Genomic DNA, 12,164 nt, shown 5'->3' with positions numbered 1-12,164 from the left:
AGAGCTTCAACCTTGTGAATGAATAACATGATAACATCAGCACCCAGGAGTATGTGTAATTGAGTCGTCCTGCATGTCATTTTTTAAACCCAGAACAATTTTCCAGAGACTTTAGCCTGGCTGGTCTGAGTCACTCCCCCTTTGTCAGACTGATGGATGTTGTTTTTTAATCAGGGCTCCAGTCTGATCTGCGCAGCATGCTGTGCACTTTATGATTCCATGCAACCATGGCAGAGCCTCAGCAGAGTGTTCAAGGTGGTCCTCAGATTGGTTGGACATCTGTTCCTGTCCCCTGAGTGGACTGGACCGTAGTTCGCTGTGGGTTGAACCTAGCGGCAGGAGGACTGTGTTGTGAACCCCACCGGTGGGGTTGAGCTCAGACCAGCTGCTTACATTCGAGTTGTGCATCAACAACCGACTCTTGTCAGCAGCAGAGTTGTTCATGAATGAGCCGTTGTGATTAGAGGTGGCATAATTTTAGCCTTGCTTTCCCTGCATATGCGCATGTTAATGTACAAAATGTGCTGTCTCTAAAGTGTTGGTGTTGTTCTATGTTCATTGATCGTACGCCATGAAAAGTCAGGCTTGTGAGTTGTGTAGAAAAGCATAATTTTCTACCTATCATAAGGCAAAATTGTAAGTAAAGATCTGTGGCAATAATTACAATGCAGGGCATCAGCATACAACATTAATGATTCAGCAGGACCTTGTTGAAAAATGCAGCTTCTCATTGTTTTATATGGCAGCATGCACTCTGGTGCTCGCGGTGCATTTTCTCCTCCATGTGATGTGCTTTTGTGCACATTAAATTAAAGTCGTTCTGTTTTGCTCACAGGAAAGTCACAAGGAACAATCAACATTGAGACTGTTATAGCATATGGCAAAAATGATTATCATTCTTAGCCGTGTTTGAACACAGGGCTGCAGACATTGGGGGTTTCATGTGAGTAGTGTACAAGTGTAACTCTCATCAGTGAGGGATGAAGCTAGAACATAAGGCAAAGGAGGCATGTAACGTCAACTTAATCTATTTGAGTTGCTCTGTTTCTCAGCGGTGTGACATGCCTCATCTCTTTGCATGAGGCTAATATCATAATCAGGCATGTATGGTCTGATAAATGATCCTAAATCTGAATGACGTGTTGTCCTGATAATTAATTATTGAGCAGCAACACTCTAACCTTTACGTCAAGCTGTAGGCTGGTTGCAGCTATCAGAGTTGTGGTTGCTTATCAGAGGTGCAGTAATTGCCTCTGACAAACTGTAATAGACACCAGTGCTGAGCTGAGAGAACGTCCATGCTCCTCAGACGTGTACTACTGGAAATATATTGCACCATCAGAGGAAAGGACGTGAAGGAGACCAAGAATAGCTGCGGGTCATTATGCGTGTGCAAGTCATTGATAAAGGCCAATCACTGCTCGAGGCACACTGGCCGGGCGACTCGTATCCGTGCCAATTGGCTCTGCAGGCCAGCTGTTGATTTTTACATCTGCTGCAGAATCAGCTGCTAAGGTGCCCCAAGCTTTATGGACTCTGTCTTTTTCTGTTATATGGCCGTTTGGGCCATATGTGATAAAACCCGCAGAGGACTCGGCCAATTGTATTGAACTGGATGATGTCAGAAACCTTCCCTGAGTTGTATGATTGATGTGGGTGTTGCATTCACATGTTCAAATGCTTTTATTAGTTTTTGCTGGTTTTCCTTATATAGGCTAATTTTGTTTTTTGCTGTTCTCTTGCTGGGGATGTTCCTGTCCTTGAAGGCCTAACTGGCTCTTGTAACTGGCTCTCGTTAAAGCCAGCTGGTAAGATGGTTTTGTGGCTGATGAGCAACTGTGGAATGTGCATTGCCATTTAATGTGGCTTTTTATCGTGCTTTCGGTCATTATGTAATTTTGCAAGAAGGCTGCAAGTTGAATGAGAGCGTGAGTATTGCCTGATCTTCAGATCAAAATGCACAAGATCCAACGGCTCAAGCACGTTAACGCATGTCTAAACAAAGGATCAATGAATTGTTGTGAGATGGACACCTGCAGGCAGCTCAGAGGGAGCCAGTAAGTAAACTGGCCCTGTTGCAGTCTGCAGTAGTTCAGAGTAATAGGCTATATTATCGTGGTTTACAATATGTTGCAGTCCTTTATTAAGCTAAGCTGTGATCTGCAGTATGTTGATTCATATTGTCCAGATGTTGATTAATATTGTGCAACAACTTTCGGTATGGAAAGCTGGAATACATTTGGAGGTAAATTGCAAGTCCATGGTCCACCAGATTTTGAAAGTCACCTTTCTGTCCCAGTTTGTAGGAGTGCACACCATCCAGGCTTCAGCAAGAGGAACGAATCTAATATCTGACCTCCCATGTGACATCTTGTACCTCTTTTCTCTCTCTCCCACTGCCACCATTCTCCATCTATGCTGCATTTCTTTCCTTATCCTCCCTCTCCATGGCGTCTCAGTGGGAGTGGGATTGTAATTACGCAGTCAGACGGTGTTTACAGACGCAAAAGCGCCTTAATTTATTCCAACAGTTAGCAGTAATTCCCCACTTTAATTTATAGCTCCTCCACCCATTGGGAAAAGGGAGAGAAGCAGATAGTGAGAACGAGGGGGAGAGAGAAGGAGCATATGGACATTATATTATAGAATACAGTTGACTGCAACTTCTACAAGGCGTACAAGCACGGAAAAAACACAAGCACTGGTTTTACTGCACAATTTGGATTTTTTTCCTTTAAACCTGCTTCATAATGGAAGGCATGCAAAGAACTAGAACAAATATTTTCATGGCTGTTATTTGTATCTGAAAACTTTTTGCAATATTACATTATTATTAGCCATCATTATCATTATGTCCTGTGCAAATAGCCACAGCAGATGGCCAGCAATGATATTTGTGTCAGGTGAGGTCGTAAGCCAGGTGTGCCTCCAAAGACACAGGAGTGAATGGTACTTTACTTTGTCTTTACTTTTCTATCTTGAGTAACAGTTCACCACTAACCAATATATTTACACTATTACACTCATCTTCCTTAAAGGGATTTTCAGCCTGTTCTGAATGTGATTTATGAACAGAGAGTCTTTTCAGGCCATCCAAAAAGCCCAGGCTCCAGTGTTTTCTTAACTCATAAGCAACACCAAAGCTGTGAAAACTGGCGAGAAAACGGCCATCGACTCCACTCTTACTCCGATGCTGAAGGCCAGCCCCAAAACAGCTACAAGGGTTCTTATTGACTGTGTTTTCGAAACCATGTGAGGCAAAGATACGAAACCTTAATGACTAGACCAAAACACTTGTCAAGATACCCAAGAAAGACAGCCTCCGGTACTGTGACAACTGATGCGGTAACACTCTTCTCCTTCCCTGACAAGAAACTGCAGAATTGATCCAGCTGTTGACAACAACCTAAAACAGGAGCAAGCCAGATTCAGGAAACAAAGAGAAAGCATGGACGAAATCTTTGAATGATTGAATAGTTAAAGATATATTCAAGAAAGCGTTTGACAATATGCATACTGTGACACGCTATAGAAGATCCTGCAGTCTTATTGAATCTGCTCAAAGATTTTCACACTGATAGTGACAGTTTTGCAGCCACTTGGATGCAGTGTCAAAACAAGGCTGTATCCTCTCCTCCATTTTCTTCTCCATTTTCTTCCTGCTTGACATCAACTCCATCAAGCACAAAACAACAGCTGATAAACCTAAGGGCTTCTCCCAACTAGATGATCCAGATTTACAATCAATTGAAGTTCTCAGAGAAAGCAAATTAAATTGAGTGCAACAGTAGAATAAGCTTAAATTCCTGGATCGCTGCAACATTACAGTCAACCATTAGTAGCACCATTAGTGGGAGTGCAAGGGTCAAAGCTGCAGGGGCTTGACAATAAATGTAACAAATCTTCCTGATAGAGAAACACTAGATAACGAAACAAGGCATTTTGAGTTCAAGTAGAAGAAGAAGATATGGAGGAGGTAGAAATGATTCAGAAGAGAGAGGATGGTAGTGGGGAAGGAGACACGAAATGTTCCGAACAGAACAGAAAATCAGGAGTGACACTGCTGTCCTGACTGGGGATGGGAAGCTCATTCCACCAATGGGGAGCCAGGGATGCGAAGAGCTGACACCGGGTGGAGCAATGGCTACTTTGACCACAGGGAAGAGAGAGCTAAGCAAGAGTAAGCTGGACTCAAAGTCAAAAATCATCCATGTGCAGTTCAACAAATCAGCTGCATCTGTCACTGTCAGTAGTGAAGCTACACAAGATTGTAAAAGACTTGGCATGTTGGGCAAGTCTCATTAGTAATAGCGGACCACAAAAGCACATCAAGTTTCAAGTTTATTTTCCATTAAAAATGCATTGGAATTCTTGATCACAAGCCTCACATCATTCAAGCAAAAAACACATAAGAGACAGGGTAAAAAAAAGGACAAAGACACATAAGAAACAAAATACAAGCATGATAAAACATAAAACGTGCAGCAGTACATGCATTTTCGGCAAAGTGCGATAGTTGCTGTAGTTAGTAAAGTGCAGCAGTGCTACTCATTTAAAAACTGGACAGCCTCTGGGTAAAAACTGTTTATAAGTCTGTTTGTGAGAATTCTTTGCTTTACCCGTCGATCTGGGCAGCGCTCCCATTGCTCATCGTTGCTAGATGAAGGAGACAACAGCAAGTTTGTACAGCTTAGACTGAACTCTACAACAGCAATGTTAAGTCTGTGTTTCCATATGGGTTTTAGTGCAGGTGGGTTTAAAGGAGGCCATGAATATAATCAATGCCTTCTACAAAGGATGCCTCACAATGGATGCCTCAGGAACATATTTAAAATCATATTTAAGCCTCTCTATACAGTAAACTATGTTGATAAACAGATCAGAAATTGATTTGAATGTACCGCCTGTGAGTAGAAATGTTTTACCCTCATTTAGTTGCACAGGCATGCATCAGAAATTATGTTGTTTCCTTTGAGGAATTGGGTGAACTCAGAAACTTGATGATTCCTCTAATAGCCCATATGCAACAAACAGACCTTGCAGCACCTCAATAGTATTGTTGGACGTGACTGATGTCATTGGAAATACTTCCAGCCATTGAAATCCTGTCTATGACCATTAAATGTACTATTTGTCTTTATGGTAACAAATCCCATTAATGAGAAAACAGAAACCCTGGAGAACACACTGCAGCCATTACATTCCTATTTGATGCAGTGTCATTACAAATGCCACTTGGTCTTTTACCTTAAGTGCCTTACAGTGCCATGACTACATACATCCTTAGCATGGGTGGCCCAGTGGGAAGTGAACGCCTTGCTCTGGCAGTGTCGGTGTCAAAACCTGGAGTTGTTTTGTGTCCTTATCTAGTGTGCAATTAGATGACTGCAGTCAGTTGTCACCCTCTTCATGAGGGTGAAGTGGGTTTTTAGCAAAGCGAACGCTAGACAACACGTTCAAACAGAGGACTCAGTCAGAATCATAACACCAGAGTTGGATCTATGTGCCCAGGATTTAGATTAATGGAAACATATGGAGTATGAAAAGTGTTTGGACGCTTTCTTGCCTCTAAAAGACACCATGTGCCACTCATGTGTGTCATAAGATCCTGTAATCATGTTTTGGTTTGAGTGAAAACAACTTTTTCCTCCATTTGTTAACATCTGGGAATTGCTGGAAAAAAGGTAGAAATCATTGCAGAAAGCATCCCCCAAAAGCCTCAAGACTTGAGACTGGAATACAATTCTTCATAAAATGTCATACAATGATTTGTGGTTAATAAATTTACATTCTGAAAAAACTTGCATCAGTAGGCCATTTGGCGATCAGGCAGTAACCACCTTTACTATAAATAGCTCAAAGCCGCCCACATCTTCAACATACTTAGATATTCTGAATGGCTAAGGTATAAAGATTAAAGAATTGAAGTTGCAATTTCCCTACCTGTCACAATATCCAATTTTAGACAGTGAGGTAAAACTGAAAAAAAAAAAAAACTGCATGTTACATTCAAAGGACTCCCAAAAACTGCTGCAATACCACATTCATATGAAAGCAAGGAACCATATGACTCTCAGCTTCCAAACCCTGTCCCCATTCTATAAAGCATCCAACTATAGAATAAACATGATCAATCTCTCTCTCTCTCTCTCTCTCTCTCTCTCTCTCTCTCTCTCTCTCTCTCTCTCTCTCTCTCTCTCTCTCTCTCGCTTCCTGCGACCTTCTTTCTATTAATATAAGGTATAGGTGACAAGTAAAACAAACACTGGTTGGGTAAACCAGGCCAATCAATGCTATAAACAGGAGTGAAAAGAGTTTGCAAATAAGCCTCTGTGGCAGCTGAGAAAAGGTGAAAAGGGGGAAATGAAGGAAGCAAGGAAGGAGTTAATTTTTCATTTTAGTTTTTTTTTTTTTTTTTTCATTTACTTTAATATTTCCTTTTACCGTTCATGCAATCAACAAACCACCCAATAAACACCACCCATTTCAGTACTATCACAGTCATTTCGTAATGCAACAGTCTCAGGCGGTGACCGAGGCAAGGAGCCGAGCCAAATCACTCATCTAATCCTGAATCCGAACAATTGACTTGAGCGTTTGATTTACACGTAGAAATGAGATGACCTGTTAACTTATAATTCCTAACTGCTCAGTATATTTCCTTTCTCCTTGTGTGTAATTTAATCGTATTTATAAAAGTGATGTTGGTCTAATCTATTATGTCTGTCCTTGTTTCTCCTACTTCACTAAATACTCCTGGGATCTTTATTCTGCCGCAGTTGCTGGGGAAGAGGAATTATTGTCACGCTGGGGTGCTTCAGATTGCAGTGGGGGTTACTGTTGAGAGTCACTACTCATTTTATTTTGCCATTTACAGTGACATTATTCCACCGGGACTCATGAGGCACAAGCAAAAGGTTTAAATAACATATTTACAGAAGCACAAATTCTTAAATCCACATCCTAACCATCATTTGTTCCCCCGCAGAGAAAGATGTGAAGCAATGTTGGCATGGCTTCAGGTCGGAGCAAGTCCACACAGCGGGGCGAGCGAGGTAGAGGGGAAGTGGTGGGGAGGGTGAGAGAGACTCAGGGTGAGGCAGAGCAGATGTTTGGGCGCAGCATTACCCCACCCTTTATGTCTGAGTTTCAGCAGCAGTGCTTACTAGATGAGAGGCTGAGTTATTCTCAGCACAAAGCTCATCCCCCACAACCTCCAAAGACATGCTAAATTACTAATCAAGGATTCCTCGTTGATGATTCCCAATTAAAGATCTAATTTTCCACACCACTGGCTTGACTTACTCTGTCCCAGAGCATACGGCACAGAAATATTGGAAGTATAGGGAAGGGAGACAAAATTGCCACAGATGCATATTGTTGGAAGGTGTGCCTGTGCGTGGGTGCGTGCAAGCATGTGTGTGTGTGTGTTGAGAGGAAAGTCTGTCACCTGATAATTCTTGCAGCCGCTGCTCCACCCTGCCGCAGCTCTTCTTCAGACGCTACATATGGGGCCATGTACCAGCAAAGAGCAGTGCGGCTGTACAATAATCAAACACGTTCACAATCAAAGTGAAGAGATGCAGTTCCCTGCTGAACAATGGCCTGGGGCTTTTATCAGGAGAAAAAAAACTGAATAAAAACAGAATTGTTAATATTAAAAAAAGAAAAAAAAGGCAAGAAAGAAACAGAAATGGCTGTTGCTTGTTTGGTCCCTTTCTGGGCCTGCTGGCTTACCGATCAAACAAACAAACTCACAATTACAGTTTGAGCTCCTTTGAGTTCCAGTCCAGTACAAAAAACAGTAAATCCAGTACCCATGAGGTCTTTCTGCTGCCATGACCAGAGAGTAGCAGCTACATCCTGCTGAATCCAACACAAATATATGCTGTGGCTGTTAATAAGCTTCCTTGTTCAACCTGCTTAGCTTGATACATGAACATGTGGTGTGAAATGTAAACCTGGAAACCTTGAAAACATAAAGCAGACAAAAAAAAGAATTCATGTTCACAGATGGAAACACACATTAAATCAATATAAAAAATAAAGGTAGTGGATATTTTACTAGAAATGGTATTAATTGCTATTTTACCAACATTATGTCAAGTGTTACTGAAGAGTTATCTCTTCAGTGCTTGGTGAAGAACTTTGCCTCTTAACCTTGTTGAATGGATTTGCCATCACCATCATAACGTAAGAAATAGCTATCATGCAGTAACATGACCGATAGACTAACCTCAACTTTATTTATTTATTTAACTTTATTTTAGCTTGTAAAATAATGTTGGATTCATTGTCATCAATTCAGTGGCTATGATCTGGTGCCTGATACTGGTTGGATTCAGTTAGTTTGGACTGAGAGAATCCAGTGACAGCATGAGAGCAACAAAGAAATACAACTGAAAGAACAGATCACTCTGGAGTGAAATATGAGTGTAAACTGTGGCTCCGGCTCAATGCCTGGAACCCAAACTCCCAGTGCTAAAGGTCCAGGCCAACGAGGCAGCATCACTGATTCAGAGATGGCACTCATGTTATGCCAACTGCTATGCTGTGACAAAAGAGAAATAACAACCAACAACTTGTAAAAGTAAACATGCATTTAACATTTTGACATATTTTCAAATACTATTAAAAAAATCTAAAATAAATAATCTTCACATGTTATCGCTTTTTTTCTTGCATAGCAAAGTAGCTCTTGTTTTTAAGCCCTAATGTGGCTCTGTTTTACTGTAATTTTCAACTCCTGTGAGCCTGTTCCACAATTTAATTGCTTTACACCTTTGCCTAAGCTATTTGGATTTGGATAATAGGAATTCAGGAGAAACCTATCCAGGGTACCTTTATAACTTCTGTAATATGTGTGAATTTTCTCCCTTATCTCATGTTCAGACGTACAAGTTTGATGTTTGGCCTGGGCAGCGATGAAACAGCCCCAACTTCAAGTGGAGCGGTTGACAATAAATGAAAAGAGAACAGCCGATAATAAACATGCACTACTAGTCAGAAGTTCGGACACACCTGATTGAATGTACTATGTTTTTCATTATCATAAAGCCATTGTGATCTAAAGGCTTATGCGTAAAGGCTTGAAATTTGTTTCTTAGCCAAATATAAATAGTAAAGTTGATGCCTATGTATGAAGCCTTTGCCTTTCCATCAAGGCAAAGGGCGGCTACTTTAAAGAATCTAAAATATAAAATAGTTTTGATTTGTTTAACACATTTGTGTTATTTTATAGTTTTGATGCCTTTACTATTATTCTAAAATGTGAAAAATAGTAAAAAATAAAGACAATTTTTTGACTGGTAGTGCATTTCATGAAGCCTAACCTACATGGCAGAAGGACAGCAACAGATCACACACATTGGATGCTAATCTGTTGATTTAATGGAGGAAATGAGGCTTGAGTTGTGGGAGAGAGAAATGTTCTGCACCCTTAAAACTATATGAAGACAGTCTTCAGTGCCCTATTCCTGCTCCTCTGGTCTGACGGAGCACATTCAGTGCCACAGACAGCACTCTTTCGCCCAGCATGGGCCACCGGGGAGAGTAACAGAGGGCTGGTATCGATCCGGTGATCTGCTCTGCATGTGGGAGGGGAGTCGCAAGTGCACCGCATTCCTTTATTTCCACTAACCTGCATGAAGTTGTTTCATAACAGAAGGAGCCGGCGAGGCCTCAGAGTTTGCCAGGACCCCAGGAGGTCAGAGCTACCTCCAGCTCCCCGGTGCAATAAATGGCTTCATGCCAGACAGTCAGAACAGTTTGTGATTGTTGGGAAGTGGTTTGCTCTCTGTTGATTTTCTGTCAGACCTTTCTCATCTCCCGGTATTTGGCCCAGTGTGGCGTCTGCCTGAACCCCCACAAAGTTACCAGTGACCAAAAAGATTGTTCGTGTCACTTATCACCCTTCCCGCAGGGTTGAATAGCATTTCTCAAATCTATTTTCTTCTTCAGTCAGGAGCAACATTTTGATAATAGTTTAAAAGCGTCGAGCGGTTGCAGTTACAGTCTTCTTTTCTGGATCTTTTACTTTAGCAAGCAAGCTAGCGACTGAACATACTGAATAATAAAACGTGTTTTCATCCACAATTTGGGAAAGTGATCCACACATGAGGCGCGTGCCTCTGTTTGTATTATCTATCACACCGAGATGCAAGGAAGCCCAGGAACAATACATGGAAATAATTGTGAGGCAAGGCATGAGGAGGAGTTAAATAAGTAATGAAGCTGCACCACACAGATTTCTCGCTTAAACATGCATTATCACCTGCACCCCCCACCTCACCCCATCTCACTCCACACACACACACACACACACACCGGCCCAACTCTTCCTGCATCACAACCAGTGTATGAAGCATCCCAACGGTAATTATTATGCTTCGCTGTTCATGCACAAGGGCGAGGAATGCGTTCAATATATCCTTCAGCAGTTTGTGCTCGTTTCAGCACATGTGGCCCGTGAAAGCGTCGTTGCTGCGAGGGCCGAGTGATAGCTGCAGGCGCTCTGATGGCCATTGTATGTAACTATGCAAAGACCTCAGCAGAGAGCAACATAGGGACCGGTGATAAGAGCAGCACAGACTCCACAATGGAGTTGAATGTGTTGCCTTTGAAACGGTGGTCCTGAGTGTGCATGTCAGTCTTGCATGTGCCTGTAAAAGCACTCATGCATTAGAGGGGCTTGACCCAGATCACAGATAGACATAACAACGCATGACAGGTTGTCCTTTTGAATGCCCTGTATCCTAAAAAGCAGGCTGACCATTCACAGCCGCGATGTCTGATACTGAGTGAAACTGTCCCAATATTGAGTGCTTACATGTTAACCACGTTATTAACCACTACTTTCAGGTGTGGAAGAGTTGTGTGTTTGAGTTCAGACATGTAAACATTACATTCAAGCTCTTATTCCAGTTATACGAAGCCCTGACTCTGGGGATGTGCTGACTGTAAACCAGGAGGTCTGCTCAAGCACAGTTTCCATGGTATCTGTGGGCTTACTCAGAAGATTATATGTATTCATTATACATGGGATACATGGGCGCTTGCATAAGTGAGCATAATATGAAAGATGCATATGAACAGCTTATCCCAAAGACTTTAAAGACGTTCTTCACAAAAAAACAAGAACAGTGTATTATTCACATAATCTGACGTCCTGAAATTGGTAAACAGTTGGCACAAATGTGTTTGGTTTGAGTTATTCAGAGCTAATGAGTTCCTCCCAGTGGTGTCATATGGAGGACACTTGTTCTGTGTAGTGTGGTGGTGGATTTGGTAGAATATTTATATTTCCTAGTTCACAAAACTGTACATGACATCATGAATGGTCCTCCGACAATAAAAAAACATACTTCTACAACATTTACAGACAAGAAAAATTAGATTAATCTAATATGTCTTTCTGTATCCTGGATCTAACTCCTCAAGATGTAATTTAGTCTGTTTGCAATTATTAATATTGTGAGAGGTAGGAGGAACACGCTGGTAATGACAGCAGGTCCGCAGGGCAGCTAATAACGGAGGCTGGGCTACTCAATGTCTATGGAGGTATGCATGCTGAATAGTAAGAAATGTTCACTTTAAATACAGCTCAATGAAATGCTGAAAATGAAGAATTACAGTGGTGTTACTGTAAGTTTCAAAGGGGAATTATGTTAGGATCATATAGTTTTGAAGTAAGGAAGTAGATCTATATACTTAATACAGTGACACTGCCAAATATCTAAAGACTGTATCGAGAATCTTTTTGAGGGAATCAAACCCACTGAAGGCAGGGAAAAGATGGAGCTAAAATGTAGTCTAGTCTCTTTCAGCTGGATATGAGTTTATATCTGGGATACTTTGGCATGTTAACACACTCATTGAACTTGTCCATGATGGCTGATGTTGATTCCAGGACAGATGGGTTTATGTGTTGGTTAGTATTCATCTCTGTCCCTAGATCTGTTAACGTCTCTCCCTGTCTTTTCAAGTGTTTAACCTTGTCAGAGATAGGCTGGAATCCATTAAGGTCTACTGCTGTTTCCAGAAAGAGGTTGGGCATTACGGGCTCATTTAGGATGACTTCCATTTTTAATAAACTGCTTTCAGCCCTGCAGATCTGATAGTGAGGAAGGTGCACTTAACAATGCCAGAGAGACAGATATGACTCA

The sequence above is a fragment of the Centroberyx affinis genome, unplaced genomic scaffold (assembly GCF_046629955.1).
Source record: "Centroberyx affinis isolate AG114_WGS23_722 - 3 ecotype Tasmania unplaced genomic scaffold, CSIRO-AGI_Caff_v1 ptg002187l_1, whole genome shotgun sequence".
Lineage (NCBI taxonomy): Eukaryota > Metazoa > Chordata > Actinopteri > Beryciformes > Berycidae > Centroberyx > Centroberyx affinis.
This window is presented reverse-complemented; position numbering follows the sequence as displayed.